A 24,725-nucleotide genomic window follows, 5' to 3' on the forward strand; every position below is an offset into this window, starting at 1 on the left:
TTCAAGGTCACCTGCGTCAGTTGTAGGACTGTTCACCTTTGCTTAACCGGGTGAAAGGACACTCTATCTCAAGTTGAATATAGGATACACAGACACACACACACAAATATCTCATGTACACTGACAAAGACACACACTCACCATCCTCCCACCTCACAACAGCTCCGAATGCTTACTTCCACCCGAAGTAGGCAGGCGCATCTGTCCAGCCCCAGAAGACTGGCAGCAGGACCGGGCTGCTGCCTACATGGGTTAACTCCAGACGCCCCCGGAAGGGCTTGACTCAGACTGCGGTTCTGCCAGCACAACCCATGCAGCCCATCAGTTAGCAAGCTTGGAAGATGAAGATGAAGAGGCCGGGCTGACAGCACCCTCTCTTCCCACGGGTGGCCCCACAGGCCATGTTAAGGAGTGTATTGCATTGGCCCCCCTGCCCCTTCAACCCCCCCGCCACTGCATGTATGGAGCCCACATGCCTAAGCTGCAAAGGAAGGAGACTTTGTTGCTGGAACAGCAGGCAATGTCCCAATTTCATGTCTTACAAGCATACACTTTTGTTGTTTAATAAAGCATGTCCCACCGCCACATCCACACTCACTGTTGAGGGCACAGTCGGTGGCAAGGTGACTGGTTCACTTCAGTTGACCTGAACGACGCATATTTCCACATTCCCATTTACCCTTCACACAGGAGGTATCTGAGGTCCCATTTCAGGGTGTGTGTTACAAATACAGAATGCTGCTTTTCAGTCTGTCACTGAGCCCCAGAGTGTTTTTTCGCTGCACAGAAGCAGCATTGCAGAGGCAGCTGGCATTTGTCTGGCTACACAGTTAGATGACTCCTTCAAGCATGGTCAGAAGAGGAGGCTTGTCACGAAGCATCTGGCTGACCTGGGCTTCATAATAAACACTGAGAAGAATGTATTGTCTCCAGTACAACATATAATATTCATCGCTTTACCTCTGGAATCGATCTCATTTACAGCCCGACTGTCAGAGAAGAGAGTGAAAAACGCTCAGAGCACGCCTCGCTCTTTTTCGCCTGCACAAAACATTTCCCTTCAGATTATGCCTTTGTCTACTGGGTCTGATGGCCTCTGCTATCCTGGTGGTCAAGCTCTGCTGAGTGTTTATGAGTCAAGCCACCCAGTGAGTTTCAGCACTGGGTGGCTTCTCTTAGACTGAGCCCAAGACGCAAGGAAGCAAAATTGTGGCAGAACCCTCTGTAATATCCAGAAATAAACCAAGGAAATGACGTAACTCACACTTGGTGGTAAGAATGGGGAACTCTGCAATTGCGGCTACCTTGGCACCTACTGGATGCACTTGACCTACCTGTTTGCCAAAGTAAATTATATTTCATTAATATTTAAAACCAGTAAGCATTATGAGGGTCATGTTTTTTTATTTTTTTCAGTGCAATACCATCAGACCGACCCTCCCAGGTGATAAGCTGACAGCGATGCAGGGGGATTATTCACTTATACCCTGGATTGTTGATTACCTGACAGGAAGACCACAATATGTGCATCTTCAACACTGTGTGTCTGATGAGGTGATCACCAACTCCAGGGAATCACAAGGCACCGTCCTCCCACTTTCCTTTTCCCCCCTCTACAACACTGACTTCAGTCACTGCACAGAGACCAGCTATATTTTTATTTATTGGTTGCTTTAAAAATGAGCCTTCCTGCAACCCTGAATAAGTGGATGAGCGCAAGAAAAGAGATTCATAATTTATATGTATTTATAGGAAGATATTTATATAATTTAGTTTACATATCAAATGATAATTAGACTAAGATATTTTACCTAGATATAATCAAAGCCTTCTCAAAGGTGACTACAAGCAACATTTCTGTAAAAACTAAGAAGAAACTGGGTTTAAAAAAAAAAAAGAAATCATGTTAGATTTTGCATGTTCATAAGCAGATATATATTTGTAGACTTCTTGAATAATTAGATTTGTTTCTTTTCATTGGGACCAACAGAGGGAGCAGAAACCCAGTATCTAAAATCCCAAAACACAAACCATCCCAAAACAGCCCACAAATAATAACAATAAATACACCAAACACAAAATCACTGAGTCATGGACTCAGGATCATGACATGATGGATTTTAAAATATGCATATTTACTATTTATTGTGTAAAGTGGAATAAAGAGAGATTGAAGTCTTCCTGGCTACCACTTACTATCACAGCTGAAGGGATAAAAGGACTTGGCACCCAGCCTTGTGTTCAAAATGTGTTGAAAATGGTCAGAGTGCTAAACTAAAAAAAAGAAAAGAAAAGATGATAATGATTTTAGAGACAGGTTTAACCCAGGCCTAGGTGATAGTCTGCGTAGAAACAGCGATATTAGAGTGAGTTTGTGTGTGTGCGGGGGTGCCCAAGTGAATGAGAGTGTGTGCTCTCATGTGTGCCCTACAAGATGAGCAGTTCAAACGATTGGATTCCAGTTCCAAGTTCACCACTGGAAATTTCAGCACAGGTGCCAAGGGGAGGTTGGCCACAGTGGGCTTACAGATTGGACTTGGATTTGACTCCATTTCTGCTCATCATCATCATCATTGTCGTGTTGGATATTTCTGAGAAGGATTTGGACTTCCATCATTTTGCAAGTGGATTGTAGCTTCTAGAGACTTCCAAAGACGTTTTCTGCGGATTATATTTTTTGAGAAGATCTGGGATCTATCAAGGAATCCTGCTTTCCATGAACACAGAGCACTGAGTTGGAACTTATGTTCAGTACTGGTGCCCATCTTACCACCAACTTCTCTTCTCCCAAAGATAAGAACAAAATTAACATTAGCTCAGAGTGGGTTAATTAAATAAGCAGAATTTATGTGATTTGATTTTTCTTTTTTTCTTCTTTTTTGTTTAGGTAATTTTTAGGTATTAGCCTAAAAATTACTTTAGATATAGGGCTGGGTATCGTCACTGTGCCGTTATAGGTGCATGTCTGATGCAGGGGCGTTAACACCTTTCTTATATCACCACTCTGAAGACCGATGAGCGTTGTCAACAGGTTTACTGACATTCAAAAGGGTAAAACTAAAAACAAGACAAAAAATACAGTTATGATATACATATGTGCAACATAATATGCATTTATATATCACATGTCTAATTATGTGAACTTGTACTATTGATGCTATCCAGACGACCTCCAAAATCGCGGGTAACTAGCTTAACAAAAGGACTAGCTTTACAGCCAAATACTGCATTAGCGGACAACATATTGTACAAAAAACAAAGTTGCAATTTATACTTTAAGTACATACCGGCGATACAACCATAAACAGAAGATGTGGACAGTATTTTTTCCAACAGGACATAAACTGTGTGCCGATATGTTTCCCTTCTTCTTGCTCGCTTGCTTTGCTTGACTGAGCGGACTTCCTGTTCAATAAAGTTTTTTCAAAATAAAGCCGTTTCTAAAGTGCATTACTTGGAGCAACCACAGAGGGCGCTGTAAACACATAATGAATAGCAACTGACTGAGAATGATATTTTAGTGATACAACATTTTACAACTTTTAGTGATAACAGAACACTCCCCGCCTGGCGTGAATAAACGCCACAATTAAATATTGGGGAAAACAACATGTTAAGAAGGCACCAAAGGTACAATCTCTGAGATAGGTCTGGTTAACACCTTCGTACCATCTGATTTGGCTACCTTAATTTCCATGGTACGTATTTTACCATCTTTACTTGGGAACACCTTAGTTATGAGACCAAGGGGCCATTCATTTCTTGGCACTTGACTGTCTTTGAGTACCACAACACTTCCTAAGCTCACGTTAGGCTTGCTTGATTGCCATTTGCGGCGTGGCTGGAGGGTAGGAAGAAACTCTTTCCTCCATTTGCCCCAGAAGATGTTTGACAGGTGCTGAACCTGGCGCCACTGATGTTTGTAGAGGTCTGATGCTGTGAATTTTTCAGCTGGAGCCTGAAGGGGTGCTACCTTTTGAGTCAGGAGAACAGCTGGAGTCAAGATAAAGGGGTCACTCGGGTCTGATGAAACCGGGACAAGGGGTCTAGAGTTTATGATAGCAGCCACCTCTGCCATGAAGGTGACGAGAACCTCATGAGTGAGTTTAGTGGTCTTAAGCTGAAAAAACATAGAGTCCAATATTCTCCGTGCTAAACCTATCATTCTTTCCCACGATCCGCCGAAATGGGAGGCATGAGGTGGGTTAAACGTCCATTTAGATCCATGTTCTTTTAAGAAGGTGTGCACAGCTGTGTTGTCCAAGTTTGAAGGGATTTTCAGTTCTTTACATGCGCTTACAAAATTGGTGCCTCGATCAGAGCGAACACTTTTCACTGGTCCCCTCACGGCCAGAAATCGTCGGAATGCATTAATGAAGCTAGATGTATCAAGTGACTCTACCATTTCAATGTGAACTGCTCTAATACTCAAACAAGTGAATATGACAGCCCACCTTTTATTCTGATTGACGCTTCCTCTTGTACGTCGTGAAGACACAAACCACGGACCAAACACATCTAAGCCCACATTTGTGAACGGGGGATCTGTTGTGAGACGGTCTGGAGGGAGGTTTGACATTTTTTGTGTGCTCAAAGGGGCACGAAGTCTTTTGCAGGTAACACAGTGATGGATGATTGTGCTCACTTTTCTTTTACCGCCTACTATCCACCATCCTGCGGAGCGAACGGCTCCTTCTGTGAAAAGGCGACCCTGATGCTGGGTCTGCTCGTGGTAGTGCATTATGAGAAGCGCTGCAACATGGTGGTGGCCGGGAACTATGAGAGGGTTTTTCTCACCTTGGCTAATGTTTGAGTCTCTGATGCGACCACCTACTCTAAGGAGTCCTTCTTTATCCAGATAGGGGTCTAAGTTTTTGAGAGGACTGGTTTTGGGTAGTTTTCCATGTTTTTGCACACACTTGATTTCTTCAGCGTACACGTCCTGCTGTACTGCTCGAATGACAAGGTTCTGGGCTTGGTTTAACTCATCCACAGTAAGTCCCGTTTCACAGTAATGCCAGCCATGACAGTGATTGGCTTTGCTTGGTGGTGATTTGAAGTTGTGGATGACATGTATTAGTCTAGAAAGAGCACGTGTGAGGGATTTCCAGGTAGAAAACTTGGCGAATCTGTCTGAGCCCAGTTCTTTAGTTGAAGCTGTTGTTTTGAGTGCAGTTACCTGAGGTCTTACATCTGAGTCCATGCTGGGCTCTACAAGGTCATAGGAGTCATTTAGAGAACTCTGAATCTGATGCAAAAGGTCAGGACCAGTGAGCCAGTTACTAAGCGGCAGCTGGTATGCAGGAACAGAACGAGTGGCATGATCTGCAGGGTTCTGACTGCTTGCTACATAGTGCCACTGGCATGGCAGAGAAGATCTGCGGATTCTAGTCACACGATTACTGACATAGACATAAAATCTTCTAGACTCGTTGTAGATGTAACCTAGGACTACTTTACTGTCTGTGTAGAAGGTAGTGTGATCTAGTTTACAGTCAAGTTCATCTGAGATAAGATCTGCGAGCTCAACCGCTAAAACGGCAGCACTAAGCTCTAATCTTGGAATAGTCTGATCTGGGCGTGGTGCTAGCTTAGCCTTACCCATTACGAAGCCTACTTGACTGTGTCCTTCTGCATCTGTCACTTTTAAATAGGCCACTGCAGCTATGGCTTTGGTAGATGCGTCTGAAAAAACACACAGCTCTTTTTTCACGGCTGTTGAAGGGGAAATGTCTGTGTATGCTCTGGGAATGGTCATGTTAGGCAGGTCTTTGAGTGAGTCTTTCCACTGTGTCCAGGACTCTTCCATTTCAGGAGGCAGTGGAGCATCCCAGTCCCCATTTTCAGCAGTAAGTTCACGTAGAATTGACTTTCCCTGTATGGTGACTGGTGCTACAAAGCCCAGCGGATCATAGAGGCCGTTTATTGTTGATAGAACACCTCGTCTAGTAAAGGGCTTTGACTCATCAGATACTTCAAAGGTGAAGCAGTCTTTACTTAGGTCCCAGAGGAGACCTAGGCTACGCTGCATGGGCACTGAATCAGCTTCAAAGTGTAGGTTTTTTAGATTTTTGGCATGATCTTGAGTCGAGAATGCCTCTAGTACTTCCTTTCTGTTTGCTGCTATTTTATGCAGTCTTAAATTTGAGTTTGCAAGTGCATCTCGGGTTCTTTGGAGTAGAGATATGGCCTTTTCAACAGTAGGTAGAGATTTGAGTCCATCATCAACGTAGAAGTCGCGCATGACAAACTGCTTCACATCTGCATCGCAGTCTGGTTCGACGCGTAGGACAGACTGGTGCAGGCCATATATGGCCACTGCTGGCGATGGGCTGTTCCCAAAGACGTGGACTGTCATTCTATACTCCACAATTTCTTTGGAAATGTCATTGTCGCGGAACCACAAGAAGCGTAAGTAGTTCCTGTCTTGCTCTTGCACGTTGAAACAGTAGAACATCTGTTCGATGTCTGCTGTGAAGGCAACGGCTTCTTTCCTGAAGCGTATTAGGACCCCAAGCAATGAGTTATTAAAATCTGGTCCTGTTAACAGAACGTCATTCAGGGATACGCCTTCATACTTGGCGCTGCTGTCGAAGACGACCCTGATCTGCGTGGGTTTACGGGGATGGTAGACACCGAATAGTGGCAGATACCAACATTCCTCATCCTCTTTTAGTGGAGGGGCAATTTCTGCATGTTTGTTTTGGAATATTTTGTCCATGAAAGCGATGAAATGTTCCTTCATCTCTTTTTTCTTTTCAAAGGTGCGAAGAAGAGACATTAGGCGATTCAGGGCCTGTGGTCTGTTGTTAGGGAGCTTTCGGCATGGATTTTTAAATGGTAAAGGAGCTGTCCAACTGTTATCTGTGTCTTTTGTTAGTCCTTCCTCCATTATTTTTAAGAAGGCATTGTCCTGGATGGAAGGTGAGATGTAGTTGTCGTTTCTGGTTTGTTTGAACACATTACATCCTAAATGATCCGGTTCACAAGCAGTGTCTGCCAGCTGGGAGCTGACGTTGAGTGGAACTTGTATCCCACAATGTTTCTCTTTTATGTTGAAAACATTAGGACATGGCTCAAACGCTGTGGGACGTCCCCTTTCAGTTGTATTTGTGAACAGAGTCCTTACTGCAGGAGTTTTGTGGACGTCACCTAAACACACGTTTCCTACTATGACCCATCCTAGGTCCAATTTTTGAGCATAGGGTGCGTTGTTAGGGCCACTTATCTGTTTGCGGACTTTGTGAGCTCTAATGACATCCCGTCCAAGAAGCATTAGTATGGGGGCGTTAGGGTCCAAGGCAGGAATGAGGTGAGCCACTGACTTTAGATGGCTGTGGTGTCTAGCTGCACTGGGTGTGGGGATCTCATCTCTGTCATTTGGGATATTTTTGCACTCAATTAGGCTAGGTAGTGGGATGTGGACTGAACCATCTAAAGCTGCCACTACATAACCTGTAGCTCTTCTACCCATTGTCTCTTTGGTACCTGCACATGTCTTAAGCGAGTAAGGGGAACTAGGGCCGCAGTCATTAAACAACTCGAAGAACTCAGGACGTACTAATGATCTGTTACTTTGTTCATCATGGATGGCATAAAGCCTTACTGCTTGATGTGGGTGGCCTGCTGGGTAGACATTAATGAGACAGATTTTAGAACATGATCTGCCTGCTTCATTCACACCACAAACCTGAGTGCATTTAGAAGTGATCTCCTCTGATTCAATGGTGTCAGGCTCCCCGCTATGCTCTGCTGCCGGTTCGGTTTCTTTTAGCCAGGGAGCTGGTCCTGGGTGGAGAGCCGTACAGTGCTTCTCATCGTTGCACTCGGAACACTGTACCTTGGCTTTACAATTCTTTGCTATGTGTGAAGATGAGGCACAGCATCTGAAGCAAAGGTCGTTTTCTTTTAAGAACGTTTTCCTATCTAACAGTGTTTTCATGTGAAATGCTCTGCACACTGAGAGAGGATGGGCTTTCTTGTGAATTGGACAAAGCTTTTGACCATCTACAGTTTTGTTCGGGGACCTCTGTGTGTCTGAACTAGAGCGAGAGATGACATCAGTTTTGTGCACAGAAATCTCTTTTTGCCTGTTTGCCCTCCAAGGTAGTTTGTCTGGTCTGGGTGCATCAGGTGATGGTGTGAGGTTAAGGCTGGGGTCGTTTCTAGCATCAGCTTCTTGTGCAACAAAGTCTACTAGAACACTAAATGGTGGGAAGGAGACACATTTTGTGCGTTTGTAGTTGGCGCCTACTGTGATCCACCTTTCTTGCAGGTAGAAGGGGAGTTTTTGAATGATAGGATTTACTCCTCTTGCTGTATCTAGGAACGCAAGACCGGGGAGGTCTCCTTCAGCTTTAGCACACTGCACTTCCATGAGCAGGTCACTAAATTTTCTCAGTTTTGCAAAGTCTTTGGATGAGATTTTTGGGAATGCATCAATTCTTTTAAACAGTGCATCCTCGATCACTTCGGCTGAGCCATAACATTGTTCAAGTCTGTCCCATATCATGTTGAGGCCATTGACTGGGTTGTTGATGTGTATGGCTCTGAGTTGTTCTGCATGTTCAGCCGATTCTTTGCCAAGCCATTTTAACATCAAGTCCATTTCTTCACTTGCCGTTAGATCTAACCCACTTATAGCATTTTCAAATGAGCGTTTCCAAGCTCTGAAGTTTTGGGGCTTGTCATTAAACTGGAGCAGCCCTGTTGCCACTATTTCACGACGAGCAAAGTATCTGATGAAGTCACTCACATTTGATTCTCTAGGCTCTTTGTATAAAGGCCTAGCATCATGGAAGCTGGATGCTGACACCTGATTTGACCAATTGGTACTGTAGATTTTATTAGCATGACGAGAAGGGGAAATGACTGGAGTTTTTTGGCAACAGTCAGGATCATCTGGTAGACCAATTGGAATTTTTTGTAGGTCATTTTCTTTTTTAGGGCTTGGTGGCTGATCACAGGTGAGCTCTGGTTTACTTTGTGTTACATTTTCATTTTGTGATTGTTGAAGAGCAGCATCATTTTCTTTTCTCACAAATGCAGATTGGCCAATGACATATTGTTTAGTTCGTTCTGCTGTTACTGAGGGGCAGATTTTGCTGTGTGCTTCTGTCTGTGCGGCAGCAGCTGCTTCTAGTGACTCTGCTTCAGCAATGGATGCCTCGACTTTAGCTTTTGCTACTTCTATTTGTGCTTTTTCTACCTTCAAATCCATTTCTTTAGCTGCGAAGTTGAGACGTGCCTTTGCTGCCTCAGCTTTTGCTCTGGCTTTGGCTGCTGCAGAACCTGTAGAGGAGGCACACGAAGCTTCGGACCGGGTCTTGAGGGATGACGCCTTGCTGGACATGTTGGAGTTGACTAGACGACTGCTGGCTCACTGCTGTATGCCGTGTTGCTCCGAGGCGTAGTAGTGGTCAGCTTCACTCTAGCGTGCGATGACTGCGTTATCTTTGTTCGTGCGGATGCCGCCGTTTTACTGTGCCGTTATAGGTGCATGTCTGATGCAGGGGCGTTAACACCTTTCTTATATCACCACTCTGAAGACCGATGAGCGTTGTCAACAGGTTTACTGACATTCAAAAGGGTAAAACTAAAAACAAGACAAAAAATACAGTTATGATATACATATGTGCAACATAATATGCATTTATATATCACACTGCTACTACACAGCATATGTCATATGTCTAATTATGTGAACTTGTACTATTGATGCTATCCAGACGACCTCCAAAATCGCGGGTAACTAGCTTAACAAAAGGACTAGCTTTACAGCCAAATACTGCATTAGCGGACAACATATTGTACAAAAAACAAAGTTGCAATTTATACTTTAAGTACATACCGGCGATACAACCATAAACAGAAGATGTGGACAGTATTTTTTCCAACAGGACATAAACTGTGTGCCGATATGTTTCCCTTCTTCTTGCTCGCTTGCTTTGCTTGACTGAGCGGACTTCCTGTTCAATAAAGTTTTTTCAAAATAAAGCTGTTTCTAAAGTGCATTACTTGGAGCAACCACAGAGGGCCCTGTAAACACATAATGAATAGCAACTGACTGAGAATGATATTTTAGTGATACAACATTTTACAACTTTTAGTGATAACAGAACAGTCACTGATTTCTAGAATCGATTTGATTCAGATTCACAAGGTCCCGATTCGATTGGATTCAATCCATGATTCGAATTTTTTTAATGCAGAAAACAGAGATTTTTAGATGGGGAAACTGTTCTTGAAGCACACTGAGAGAGAGAGAGAAAGAGAGAGAGCTGTGCATGAAGTGTGATTTTATCATGGTGGAAGCAAAACAGCAAAAGTCAGAGGGAATTAATGACGATGTTTATCCGAAGCGAAATGTGAAGCTTAGTTTAGTCTTCTTTTGCTGCTGTTTCAGTCAATTTTGGTTGGAGAGAGACAAAACCTGCAGCTTCAGAATATAACGCAAAAAAAGACGTAAACACAAAGTGTAGACCCGCCGACACATCAGAATCTGCAAGCTGTTGGCTTTCAGCCCCGACGGTGTGTCAGTGTACGTGACATCGAGTGGGAAAGCTGACATCTCACTGATTCTGATCCATCTGCGTGTCCGCACTTTGTGTTTACGTCTTTGTGCAGAATCCTTGTACCTGCTTTCCTGTTTTAGCTGTTTGGTGGTTGTCGAAATTTTGTGAGGTTTAACCTGATATTCTGGCATTTCTGGCAAAATACATTTATACTTAAAAATCGATTCAGGATTTTAATGAAACGATATCATGTTATCCAAGGTAGAATAGATTTTAATCTGAAAATCAATAATCAAAACCATCCCTATTTAGATATATGAACTTTAAGACACTCAAAACCAACAAAAACGCCCACAAATCCACTACAAACTGGACTTGGGAACAATATGTAATTTGCACACTCAGTCACATAATTTAGATGTGTTTTCATTACTGAACATGCATCTAAATTATACTATGTTTGCACATTTTGCATCTTGCACATGTCTTCGTCCTGTCTTGTCTACAATACCCTGACTCATAATTTGAACCTGGTAACCAATACCTACTGCACGATCCACTGAGTATTGTCTCTGTCCTGTTTTTGTTTATTATATAGTTAGTATTGTATAGTTGTTATTATTATAGTATTGTATAGTTAGTAATAGTACCTTTTTATCTCCTAATTTTTCCAAAATTTAGCAATTTATTATTTATTTGTAATTCCTAGTTTTATATCACTTTGAGATATATCTTTTATAGTCTTATAAATGCACCATGGGGGGCTTGGGGTGAAACGGCATTTCAGTACACTGTATACTGTGTATATTATTGTATTGGCAATAAAGTTCTTGAATTTAAATTATCAACCCAGAAATTCACATTCAGCACAAGGTGTTTTTTTTTCTGCCCATCATATATACGGTACTGTGCAAAGGTCTTGAGTCACCCTTCATTTCTTGATAGTTGACTAGGAAAATGGGAAATTGTTCAGGCAGTTTATTGAAACATCAACATCAACCCATTGCCAGTCAGGTTCTTTCCAGATCAATCAGTCAATCAATTTTTACAAGATCTCCAACACCCCTGAAATACAGCCCCACACCATGACAGAGACTCCATTATGTTCTACAGAGGCTGTAGCTCAGGGGTAGGCAACTCCAGGCCTCAAGTGCTAGTGTCCTGCAGGTTTTAGATGTGTCCTTGATCCAACACAGCTGATTCACATGGCTAAATTAAATGGCCTGGTACTGAACTAATCATTTGATTCAGGTGCGTTAACCCACTGGCACTTCACATTGCCTACGTCTGCTGTAGTTACTCACTGTTCTACCTTACCTCTCTCCTGAATTCCTCCATGAATACTGATAATGATTTCCAAATTGGATTCATCACTCCATGACATCTCTTAGGTTAAGAAGAGACGTGATGAGTAGTAAGCAGCTGTGTGGCTAATTTTCAGAAAGAGCACTAAAGATGTGATCTTTGCTTTATGAGTGATATTTGACAAGTATAAAGAAGTTCAGATGGAGTTGCACTGTGTCTGTTGATTTAGAGAAAGCATATGGCAAGAGAATGTGCAGCATGAAGAAGTTGGGAGTGGCAGAAAAATATCTGAGTTTGGTGCAATTATATAGAACATGAACAGAGAAGAAAAAGCAGATTTTTTTTAAAGTAGCTCTGTTTTCTGATGCCTACATTGCAGAGAATGACATTGCCTCCACAGCTAAAACAGGAAAATGAGTACAGTTAGGGGTCAAAGTGGTATTTTGCAAGTGGGGGGAACCATGAAATCATCTGCAGTGGCTCAGCATGGGGAAAAGTACCACAACTCAGAGTAATTTCAATTGTGAGCTCTAGTAGATTTTCCTAGTGTACGGGCAGTGATCCGCTGACTTGTACTGCTGCTGCTCTAAGGTTTACTATTCTTTATGGAATTCCACAACTGAATTCAGCAAGATGTGAGCTGAGGTTTCATGAGTTGTCTTGGCTGTCTTCCATTCTCTACACTCACAATAAACCATTTCTACAGCCTTTATACTTGGCCTCGATGGCCAGTGTCCTGCAGGTTTTAAATATCACCCTGGGTCAACACATCTGAATCAAATAATTAGTTCATTACCAGGCCTCTGGGGAACTCCAAGACATGTTGAGGAAGTAATTTAGCCATTTAAATCAGCTGTGTTGGATCAAGGACACATGTAAAACCTGCAGGACACCGGGAGTTCCCCCACCCCTGCAGTATACAGTTAGTATAAAGATGGAACTCACTGAATGAATAATGTAACCTAACATATGAACACCACATCTATGACACCAGTCCAACATGCTGTTCTTTACTTTAAATACGGCAAACTAACCTGTTCATTCTGCACTACACTGTAGAGTACTTTTACACAGTCTTTACGTAAAATTAGTACACCTTATTTTGTTTTGCAGGATGCAGTGCAATATAAAAATCATAAATTCACATCATATACAGATCCAACAACTGATTTCAAAAATATTGCCAGTGCTACCCCTCAGCCTCCTAGTAGACATACCTATGGTATCAATTTCCAAATAAAAAATCCAAAAAAATCAAAATCGTCTTGTTCTCAAGTTACTGGGTTCACAAGATTTTCAGAAAACATACTCTGACCTTGAAATCAAGGTCACTGAGATTTGAACTCCTCCAAGCTCTCTTGGTTTCTGAAGTCCCAAGATTAGCATTTTCCTTTTTGAAGCCAGCTTTAACCAAGATTTACTAAAAAATGAATGAATTTTTTCATGAGGCAACAGGTGGCCCTGTCACTTGATGTTTGCTCTCACTGCAGTGATCACTGCCTGTTCCAACACACAGTGGTGTTTTTATGTAGTTTATCTGCGTAGCAATCTAATTAAAAACTTAGATAACTTTTTATTTCATAGTGTAATCTTCCTGTACTTCATCTGAAGCACACTCACTGTGTATTCACTCACTAACTTAAAGTCACAGTATTCACTCACTGTGCCTTTACATTTTCGATAGCTTAGCTTAGCTCGTAGCCAACTTGCTAGAAGCATTGGCCTCTTCACCTGTCCCTCCACCACTTTGCTGCTCATTGTGTCAGATGTTTAGTTACTCCTCGGCCTCCTTTAGCAGTAATGATACTGGTAATAAATGTAGCCTATTTGCAGCTCTCGAGGCCAGGATCCCTGAATTGAAGACTCGGCTTCGCACCCTTGAAGCACCTGTAGCTAGCCAGGCCCCTGTAACTGCTGCAGCTGAAGGTAGCATAGGCCCCGCTAGCTGTCCCCCGGCAGACTGTCCCAAGCAGCCAGGGAAACAGGATAGCTGTGTGACGGTGAGGAGGAAGTCTTAAACAGAAGCCTTAAACAGAAGGGGGGTGGTGTGGCAGCAATTTTCCACACCAGCTTATTAATCAACCAAAGACCAAGAAAGACTTTTAATTCATTTGAAAGTCTGATGCTTAGCCTTGTCCACCCCAGCTGTAAAACTCAAAAAACAGTCGTACTTGTTATCATCTATCGTCCACCTGGGCCTTACACAGAGTTTGTCTGATTTCTCAGACTTTTTATCTGATTTAGTTCTCAGCTCAGATAAAATAATTATTGTGGGTGATTTTAACATCCATGTAGATGCTAAAAATGACAGCCTCAACATGGCATTTAATCTGTTATTAGACTCAATTGGCTTCTCGCAATGTGTAAAAGAACCCACCCACCACTTTAATCACACTCTAGATCTTGTTTTAACATATGGCATAGAAACTGAACATTTAACAGTGTTTCCTGAAAACCCTCTGCTGTCTGATCATTTCCTAATAAAATTTACATTTACAATAATGGATTACACAGCTGATAATGTCACAGATGTAATATTATCTACAGCTACTTTCAGTACCGTTGATATTCATGTACAGTTTTTTCTCCAATTGATCTTTCTGAGTTAACTTCAGTAATTACTTCCTCCATCAACGTGTCTTTTAGACCCCATTCCTACAAGACTGCTCAAAGAAGTCCTGCCATTAATTAATGCTTCAATCTTAAATATGATCAACCTATCTCTAATAATCGGCTATGTACCACAGGCCTTCAAGCTGACAGTAGTTAAACTGTTACTTAAGCCATCTCTCGACCCATCATAGCTAATTATAGGCCAATCTCCAACCTTCCTTTCATATCAAAAATCCTTGAAAGAGTAGTTGTCAAACAGCTAACAGATCATCTGCAGAGGAATGGCTTATTTGAAGAGTTTCAGTCAGGTTTCAGAGCTCATCACAGCACAGAAACAGCTTTAGTGAAGGTTACAAATGATCTTCTTATGGCCTCTGACAGTGGACTCATCTCTGTGCTTGTCCTGCTAGACCTCAGTGCAGCGTTTGATACTGTTGACTACAATATCTTATTAGAACGATTAGAGCACGCTGTAGGTATTACAGGTACTGTACTGCAGTGGTTTAAATCATATCTATCTAATAGACTCCAATTTGTTCATGTAAATGGAGAGTCTTCTTAACACGCTGAGGTTAATTATGGAGTTCCACAGGGTTCAGTGCTAGGACCAATTCTGTTTACATTATACATGCTTCCCTTAGGCAGCATCATTACAAGACATAGTATACATTTTCACTGCTATGCAGATGACACTCAACTCTATCTGTCCATGAAGCCAGATAACACAGCAATTAGTTAAACTGCAGGAATGCCTTAAAGACATAAAGACCTGGATGGCCGCTAACTTTCTGCTTCTTAATTCAGATCAAACTGAGGTTATTGTACTCGGCCCTGAAAATCTTAGAAATATGGTATCTAACCAGATTCTTACACTGGATGGCATTACCTTGGCCTCCAGTAATGCTGTGAGGAACCTTGGAGTCACTTTTGACCAAGACATGTCCTTCAACGCACATATTAAACAAATATGTAGGACTGCTTTCTTCCATTTGCACAACATCTCTAAAATTAGAAATATCCTGTCTCAGAGTGACGCTGAAAAACTAGTTCATGCATTTATTACTTCCAGGCTGGACTACTGTAATTCATTATTATCAGGAAGTCCTAAAACCTCCCTGAAAAGCCTTCAGTTAACCCAAAATGCTGCAGCAAGAGTACCGACAGGGACTAGAAAGAGAGAGCAGATTTCTCCTGTATTGGTTTCCCTTCATTGGCTCCCTGTTAAATCCAGAATTGAATTCAAAATCCTGCTCCTCACATACAAGGTCTTAAATAATCAGGCCCCATCTTATCTTAATGACCTTGTAGTACCATATCACCCCATTAGAGCACTTCGCTCTCACACTGCAGGCCTACTTGTTGTTCCTAGAGTATTTAATAGTAGAATGGGAGGCAGAGCCTTCAGTTTTCAGGCCCCTCTTCTGTGGAACCAGCTTCCAGTTTGAATTCAGGAGACAGACACTATCTCTACTTTTAAGATTAGACTTAAAACATCACTTTTTGCTAAATCATATAGTTAGGGCTGGACCAGGTGACCCTGAATCCTCCCTTAGTTATGCTGCAATAGGCATAGGCTGATGGGGGATTCCCAAGATGCACTGGGTGTTTCTTCTTCACTCACTATGTGTTAATAGACCTCTCTGCTGAATCACACTACTAATCTCTGTCTCTTTGCCACAGCATGTCTTTATCCTGTTTTCCTTCTCTCACCCCAACCGGTCGCAGCAGATGGCCCCGCCCCTCCCTGAGCCTGGTTCTGCCGGAGGTTTCTTCCTGTTAAAAGGGAGTTTTTCCTTCCCACTGTCGCCAAAGTGCTTGCTATTATGATTGTTGGGTTTTCTCTGTATGTATTATTGTAGGGTCTACCTTACAATATAAAGCGCCTTGAGGCAACTGTTGTTGTGATTTGGCGCTGTATAAATAAAATTGAATTGAACAGTGCTAACCCCTGATGACCATATTATCATTATCATTATTATATTTTATTTTAATTATTTTTTGTGAACAATCTGGTAAGTTACAACAAGAAGTCTGCTAATGTGCCGACTGGCTTCAGTCACCTTTCCCCTGTCCCAGAGTATGGAAAATGTAAGAGAAAACAGATCACAAGAGCTCAAACATTCTGATGTTAGTGTATTTCTATTAACACAAAGATGAAGAGAGAAGAGAGGCTTTGTAGTAGGCTACTTGCTGAAGGATAACAAAGAGCTAATCTGTTAACAAGAAGACGTCCTCACAATGGCTTCTAAGTCTCCAGTCATATTATCTGGGGAGTAGAAATAACGGGATTTGGTGATGACTGGGTGTAATAAATATTTATATACCACGTGAATAAAGATATTCTAATCAAAATTTAAACAAAAAACAAAAAAAGACCTCAGAGATTATGTCACAGTTTGAGCACGGGGATTGTAATGGTTGAAAAGCAGAAGCAGAGCCAATTCTGACACATCCATTCTCAGCGCGGAATGAGACAGTTACAAGATACATAACGATTTATTCTTATCGTGGTATAGTGTTCATTGAGGTGGCTGCTCAGTAGTAGAGACGGGAATGAGGCGCAGGGAGGCTGGGTCCTTTGTCCTTTTGCAGCCCCTTCCTCCCCGAGAATGGCAGGACTCGAGTCCGTTTCTGGAAGCAATTGTCTCCCGCGTAAAACATGTGCCTCCAGTTTAAACTTAAGTATTAGAGAATGTATTACAGAAATTGGATATGGTGAGCAAACAAATAACGGTAGGCATATACAAACGCTGATAACTTCCTTTTAGGAAGCATGTGATCGTCATAAACTAACTGTACTGGTGGTCCAGTACGGAGTACAACAGAGGTTTCTTTCAGTTGGATACTATCAATATTTAGTCGTTTTAATAACGTAAATTCATGTTGATACTGTTTGTTGAATTTAATTGGCAATCAACTTAGCAATACAGCCCCAAAACACAGATTTGTTAAGCTTCGCACTGTCCCGACGTATTTTGCGGCAAAGGTTACGCGTTTTCAAGGCAAACACACATATAGCGTAGCCCACTGCATACCTGCTGACCCGTGTGAGGAAATCACAAAAGGCGGGTACGCCTCAGGAATAAGTGAAACCGTGGTCAAAGCAACTCCAGTGAACACAACAGCAATGAAACTGCAACACAAACAAGCGAGGAAATCTAGCCAAACAGATTAGTCCAATCCAGTGCTGACAGAGGCTCTTGTTGTCTGCTTTGTCCAAGCGTAGTAAAAGAGCAGAGGAGGACTTACCAGTTTTTGTTGTTGTTTTTCTTGCTCGTCTACGTTCAGTTTCTGAGAAACAAAAATTAATCCATGCTGTGCAGTGTCGCTGCGTTTAACAGGCTTTGGACGTGAATCGATCAGTGACAGACTGGTCTCTTGTGAGTGTGATTGTGTGTTAGGATGAAACGCCTTTTCTCCTCCAGCTGCATTGTTGACATTGGTTTCCTGACGTCATGCTGACCCCCCATTCACAACAGCGGCCAAGCGACCCCCTCCCCTCCTACGAAAACAAAGCCCCGCCCGCCAAACGACGTAGCACAGATGTGTTGTGGACTTGAGGCTCAGGATTATCTCGAGGTGGTGAATTATCTGCCAGGCTGGTGTTCATTTAAGCAGATCACATTGTTCCAAGCTAATAAAATAACATTTAAATTTAGAATAGTAATTCATGTTTTTAAAATGCATAATTCACCTATTGTATTCAAATTATTAAAAAAAAAAAACGCTTTTAGAAAAGTCCATTAGGCCTAAAGAGAAGTCGATAAGAATGGAAAAAATGTTCTAGTTAGAACCCCCTGTCCACAATAGTTTGAACACTAAGTAAAATGTGAGTAAATCATTAATATTTAGAGAATGTACACATAGAACAGTGATGCTCTCTGATCCTTTGTGCCAGGCACGTGCGGGGGGGGGGGGGGGCTGGAGGGGCTTGAGCACCCGCCCCTTTCCTGATGGGTGCCCAGAGTGCCCTTTTGTTGAGGCAACTTTTTAAAAAAAATTTATTTATTTATTTTTTTAATGTGTGTGTGCGTGCGGAGTCCTGTCTGTGCCCCTCAACAATAATATTTAACTATTTAATCACAGTTTTGCTAAATAAAAGGATCTGGCTTGCATCAGTCACATGATCACTATTAACCAATGATCGCCCTTGACGGCAGAACGCGCTGGTTACAAGCCGGGAACAAGCTCATAAAGAGCACGCGCATTTTTAGCGGTCCGGAGCTGTAGGAGAAACACAAATTAACTCAGAGACAGACTGATGCGACAAAACCAGTAAGTAAGTCTACAGCACACAGGAGTATTAGCTTATCACGTACACGTTGGTAAGCTGTCTTGTTGCAACTGACGAACTGAAACAAAAGAGCGTGCCGTGTGTGTAACAGCGCGACAAACCTGTCCTTTTATTAACTGCACAAGTAGTGCTGGTCATAGCTGCTGGCTGACTGTGTAAGGCTGTCATGGGTCTGTAGCTCTGTCACCGTTTTAGGGAACATATTTAGTTTTAAAGTAAGTTACAGGGCTTTTCCTGCCTTTCTGGAGGGCTTATATTTCACTAAAAACGATCTAATATGCATGTCCACATAATTATGGATTATTATAATTATAATATTTAAAAAACATACGCTGTATTTTAAAGAACATACATTAAGACACAGATTATATTAGATTTATATTTTAAAATGCTGATTTTACAGCAGTAAAATTATTGTATCTCTACAGTTTAAAAATGTAATAAGCTTTCTCCCTGCACAGAGTGGATAGTGAAACAAATGGAATCATCATAAATACATTATTTCATATTTATTACTTTTTCCCCCTCATTGCTTTATTATTGTAGCTCTAGTAATAAATAATAAGGGAAGGATTCTGGATCAGCTCCATGATGCCCATAGTATATACAGTATTCTGAAGGTCTAAAATGTCCCTGTGCGTGCATGTGTGTGTTTTATTTATATGGATTTTTTTTAAATTAGTACTCATGATATAACATTGTCCAGACATGGCTGGTAAGGACATGAGGAGGAAACAGTAGGAGCTGTGTGAGGCTACTAAAGGCAGTGGATCCCTCAGCAGCTGGATTACAAAGAGCACAGGTAACATTAACACATGTACCAGTTGTTGGAGAGGTATTCCAGTATAAAAATAATAATAAGCACAACTGGAATGTTTTGCTTCTATAACATTTTTCTGTCATCATTTTATTATAGATTAAGTGCAAGAATTGTTAGGTGTGGATAATTAAATTATAGTTTATTGCAAAAGCAAGTTGCCTTGTATCTGAGCCTTGTTCTCAGATAGACAGCAAGTGGAGAGTGTTATATGAGATGAGGGGATGGAAGGAAGAAGAGAAGCAGAGTGATTCACAGGCAGAGCCGAGTTTATTTCTCACAGTTTTTTGTTGCCTTATGGTTCCAAGCGCATTTTGTTATGTTCTTTGCATTTTGTTATTATCTCACGACACTTGTTTAATCAGCTACCATCTCTCCTATGAACTTTTTAATGTCTACAGTCTCAGATCAACACAGCCCTGCCTTCCAGCACTATCAGTAGCAGAAGCAGCAGAAACCCCTCAACAGCAACATTGTACCCATCAGGTAAAACATAGGCTATGTTTGCACATCATACTATATCACAACAGTGATATAGTATGATGCAATCCCATATTAGATTCTTGATGAATGTGTGTTGTTGTTATTCAGCCTGGTTCGATGTGCCCCTTTTTAACTTTGAGCACCCGCCCCTTTAAACGTCTCTGCACGGCCCTGCTTCGTGCAGCACTGCTTCAAAAGGACAGGATTCTAGAAATCACTGCATTTGCCCACCAACGCTTCTGAAAACTTGATACACAAAAGTTTAAACTTCACTATGTATATTCAACAAAACATAAAAACAAGATGGAGAAATACTACTGCCTTCTCGTGCAAATTTTTGTCTTTTTTACATTATACACTGTTACAGTTCTTTTGGAGATATGTACATAGATATGGATATGTACATTGTCACCTTTTTTTTTTTCTTCATTGCCCTAAAATGAAATAACCAATTTATGTTGCTCAAAAGCACTGGGAACAAAATTAGTGGCATGTTCTTGTTGCTGATTAAGTTACATTGAATCTAAAGTACAACACTTGTACATGCACAAAACAGGTGTAGTTCTAGATTTAAATCATGTGTTTTAAACCCTGTTTGCAGTGTTTGAAGGCCATTCTAAGAAGTGCAGTGGGTATGACATTGTTTCTAATACATAGCATAATCCTGGAGGAGCTGGCAGAGCTGTTACATTTTATCAGTTTGCCAAAGACTGGCACCTCTTGGGCTTCATTCTGAGCAGTTAAATTCAGATCAGCCCACATTCTCAATGTCAAGCTGTTATAAATAGCTGTGACTGATTTTTGCAGATTCTCTGGCAACTAAGATCACTGCAGAGTAGGGACGAGATGTATTCAGGGTTCCATGGATTATCATGGTAGGAAATAACAAAGGGGGGCAGCATGGCGGTGCGGTGGTTAGCACTGTGGCCTAAAAGAAAGAAGGTCCTGAGTTTAACTGGAATTTGCTTGTTCTCACTTTGTTTGCATGGGTTCTCTGCGGTTAGTCCGTCTTGACATGATTCTAAATTGCCCATAGGTGTTAGTGTAAAAGTTTGTTGTTTATAGCACACCAGCAAAACACAAGAAAGGGAATGGGTTCGGCCTCAACACTCCAACACAAAAATGACTATAGTCAGGGTTAGAGATGGCACGATACCACTTTTTTATGTCCGATACCATAAATTTGGCTATCTGCCGATACCGATATGAATCCGATATAGTGTGTTTTTTAATCAATAAAACTGTTTTTTAATATATTGCTGCATTTTGTATAAGTTCATACTCAAGTTTAAATAAACAACAACACTAAAGCTATTCTGTTATACCTGTATGTAAAAAATACACTGAGCCCAAAATATTTCATAGTGTCAAGGAGTGCAGTGTGGCAGGCAGGAGTAGGACCCAAAATGCAAGCGCTCAGACTCAAGGTGTAAACTCAAAGTCACAGCTTTATTGGCTGGCAGGGAAAAAGGCATATAAACTAAACTAGGAAATATAAACTTACACTTGACGGAGAGGCACACGAGGAAACACACAGCTTGAGGGATGATGCGACACTGACTCAGAGAAACACAGGGTTTAAATACACTGGGAAGTAACGAGGGGAATGAGACACAGAAGGAGAGCACAGCTGGGAGAAATCAGAACTGATGAGACGAGGGAGCAAAGTAGAATACACTCACAAGAGACATGGACCTTCAAAGTAAAACAGGAAGTAGCACAGACGCAAACTAGACTAGGGGAGACAGAGCAACTAAGAAACACAGAACAACAACAAAGAGACATAGAGGGCAGCTATTAAATACTCAGAGAACTAAAGAGAATACAAGAAAGCCAAACTAAGACACTAGACTAAAGAATAAACTGGGGGAACAAAGGGAACTAAGATCATAATACAAAACTCAGAGACACAAGAAACTCAAAACACTGGGTCACCGACCCAGGACCGTGACACATAGTTCAGCAATACTGATCAATCTAATAAACTTAAACCTACTCCATCCTCCCTATTCTGGTATTTTAAAGAGTACTTAGCAGAAATATTAAGCAACCTAACTAATAGGGTTGCAAACTCCCAGCCAAAAAAAAAAAAAAAAAGGGGAACCACCCCCCACCCGCCACCTCATGATGCTTAATCGATGTAATCAACTTTAATTTGATGCAGGGTGAAAAAAAATGCTCAGAAATAAATTATTTTTCAAGAATAATTAAATAGATTCAACATCTTTCTTCAACAGAATTGCAGAATTCACAGATGGTACTTTCCCAAAGGAAAAAGTACTATAGCTTACTAGGGTATATTAGACTTAACAGTTACTATATACAGTAATGGACTTCTATACATTTTACATCAGATTAAAACTTTGGGTGTAAGATTCAGATAATTATTTATTAAAAGCTAGACATTTTAAATGAGAATAAGAAAGAAAAGTATGTCTCTGTGCCCCCTTTTCCCTGTTCATGCCCTATCGGCCCCCCTGGCTAAACTTTGCTAGATCCACCCCTGCACAGTTACCAGCCGTCAGCTACGTAGAAAAGGATCCTGGTCTAGAAAGTAATATTAAATAAATTCTAACAACAGCTTATCAAGCTTAAACGTGCTGCTGTTGTTCAGCCGCTGGTTTCCTCTTTCTGGTGCAAAGTGGGCCAAAAACAAAGAAGAGAGTCGGTCTCGCGACAGAAAAGCCGATCAGCTGATCATTAAGCAGTTTCATGAAGTAGCGGCAGGAGAAGGAGAGATAGAGAAGAGGTAGTCGCTCCATATATCGGTTGTTAAGCTTAACATGGGAATGCTTTACAAACATTCAGAGATGAACTTGCACACTTGCTTTACTTCTCTCTGGGATAACTTCCTCGGAGATGAAATGCTGGTTTGCTAGCGAGGCTACAAATACACACAGCCGCTCTATCACTTCATGCATACTGCTCCGACGTGCTACGGTTATGAGCAAAGTTACGCTGTGTCGCAAGTTTTGTGAGGTGCTTTTTTGATATTTAATGGATCGGATTACATTTTTTATTTCTCGCCGATATCCGATCCAGTAATTTAGGTCAGTATCGGACTGATACCGATACGTAATATCGGATCGGTCCATCTCTAGTCAGGGTGTAAAGTGACATTTGGCAGGTGGACAAGCTCTAACATAAGATACAATGCTGTTCACAGTATCACAGCAAATGTGCTGCAGAAATATAGAAAGAGATATAAAATCAAGTCAGTGATTCTGGCACATGTATACAATCATAATAAAAAATAAAGTTAAACACACAGTGGAAAGTACAGTAATATGCATATTTTAATTCCCTTCCTTTTAAAACCAACAACATTGCTCATCTGAAAAAAAAATAATCAGTGGCGGCAGCAGTAGAAGGCCAGTATGACAGCTACATGAAACACTATACACAGTTTCACATATACTATATTGAGTATTCACTCACCCATCCAAATCCTTTAATTGAGATGTTCCAATCATTCCTCAACTCAGTGAGTTCCAGTGTGGTACCATGTTAGGATGCCACCTGTGTGACAAGTCCAGTCATGAAATTTCCTGGCTACTAACTATTCCACAGTCAACTATTAGCGGTAATATAACAATGTGGAAGTGATTGGGAACAACAGCAACTCAGCCACATAAAATCACTGAGGTGTGGGCAGAAATTGACAAGTTTGTGGACAGTCATTCGCTATAGACCTCCAAAGTTCAATGTCCTTCAGGTTAGCTCATGAACAGTTCGAAGAGAGCTTCATGGAATGGGTTTCAATGGCCGAACAGCTGCATCCAAGCCTTACAATAAAGCATCAGATGCAGTGGAGTAAAGCACTCCACCACTGGTCATATATATATACATATATGTGTATATACACACACACACACACACACACACACATACATATATATATATATATATATATATATATATATATATATATATATATATATATATATATATATATATATATATATATATATATATATATATATATATATATATATATATATATATATATATATATATATATATATATATATATATATATATATATATATATATATATATATATATATATATATATATATATATATATATATATATATATATATATATATATATATATATATATATATATATATATATATATATATATATATATATATATATATATATATATATATATATATATATATATATATATATATATATATATATATATATATATATATATATATATATATATATATATATATATATATATATATATATATATATATATATATATATATATATATATATATATATATATATATATATATATATATATATATACATATATATATATATATATATATATATATATATATATATATATATATATATATATATATATATATATATATATATATATATATATATATATATATATATATATATATATATATATATATATATATATATATATATATATATATATATATATATATATATATATATATATATATATATATATATATATATATATATATATATATATATATATATATATATATATATATATATATATATATATATATATATATATATATATATATATATATATATATATATATATATATATATATATATATATATATATATATATATATATATATATATATATATATATATATATATATATATATATATATATATATATATATAT

General features: G+C 40.1%; 1 protein-coding gene across 1 annotated transcript in view; it reads right to left on the bottom strand.

Moving 5' to 3' along the window:
- The window catches only part of LOC116330260 (transcription regulator protein BACH2-like), an 83,284-nt gene extending 65,403 nt beyond the window's left edge, over positions 1 to 17,881 (bottom strand). The window contains exon 1 of the mRNA XM_039602921.1: positions 17,682 to 17,881. The gene's annotated coding sequence lies outside the window, so the exon portion shown is untranslated. The remainder of the gene's footprint in view (positions 1 to 17,681) is intronic.
- Between the last annotated feature and the right edge of the window lie 6,844 nt (positions 17,882 to 24,725).

The sequence above is a fragment of the Oreochromis aureus genome, linkage group 19, assembly GCF_013358895.1.
Source record: "Oreochromis aureus strain Israel breed Guangdong linkage group 19, ZZ_aureus, whole genome shotgun sequence".
In the NCBI taxonomy this organism is placed as follows: Eukaryota; Metazoa; Chordata; class Actinopteri; order Cichliformes; family Cichlidae; genus Oreochromis; species Oreochromis aureus.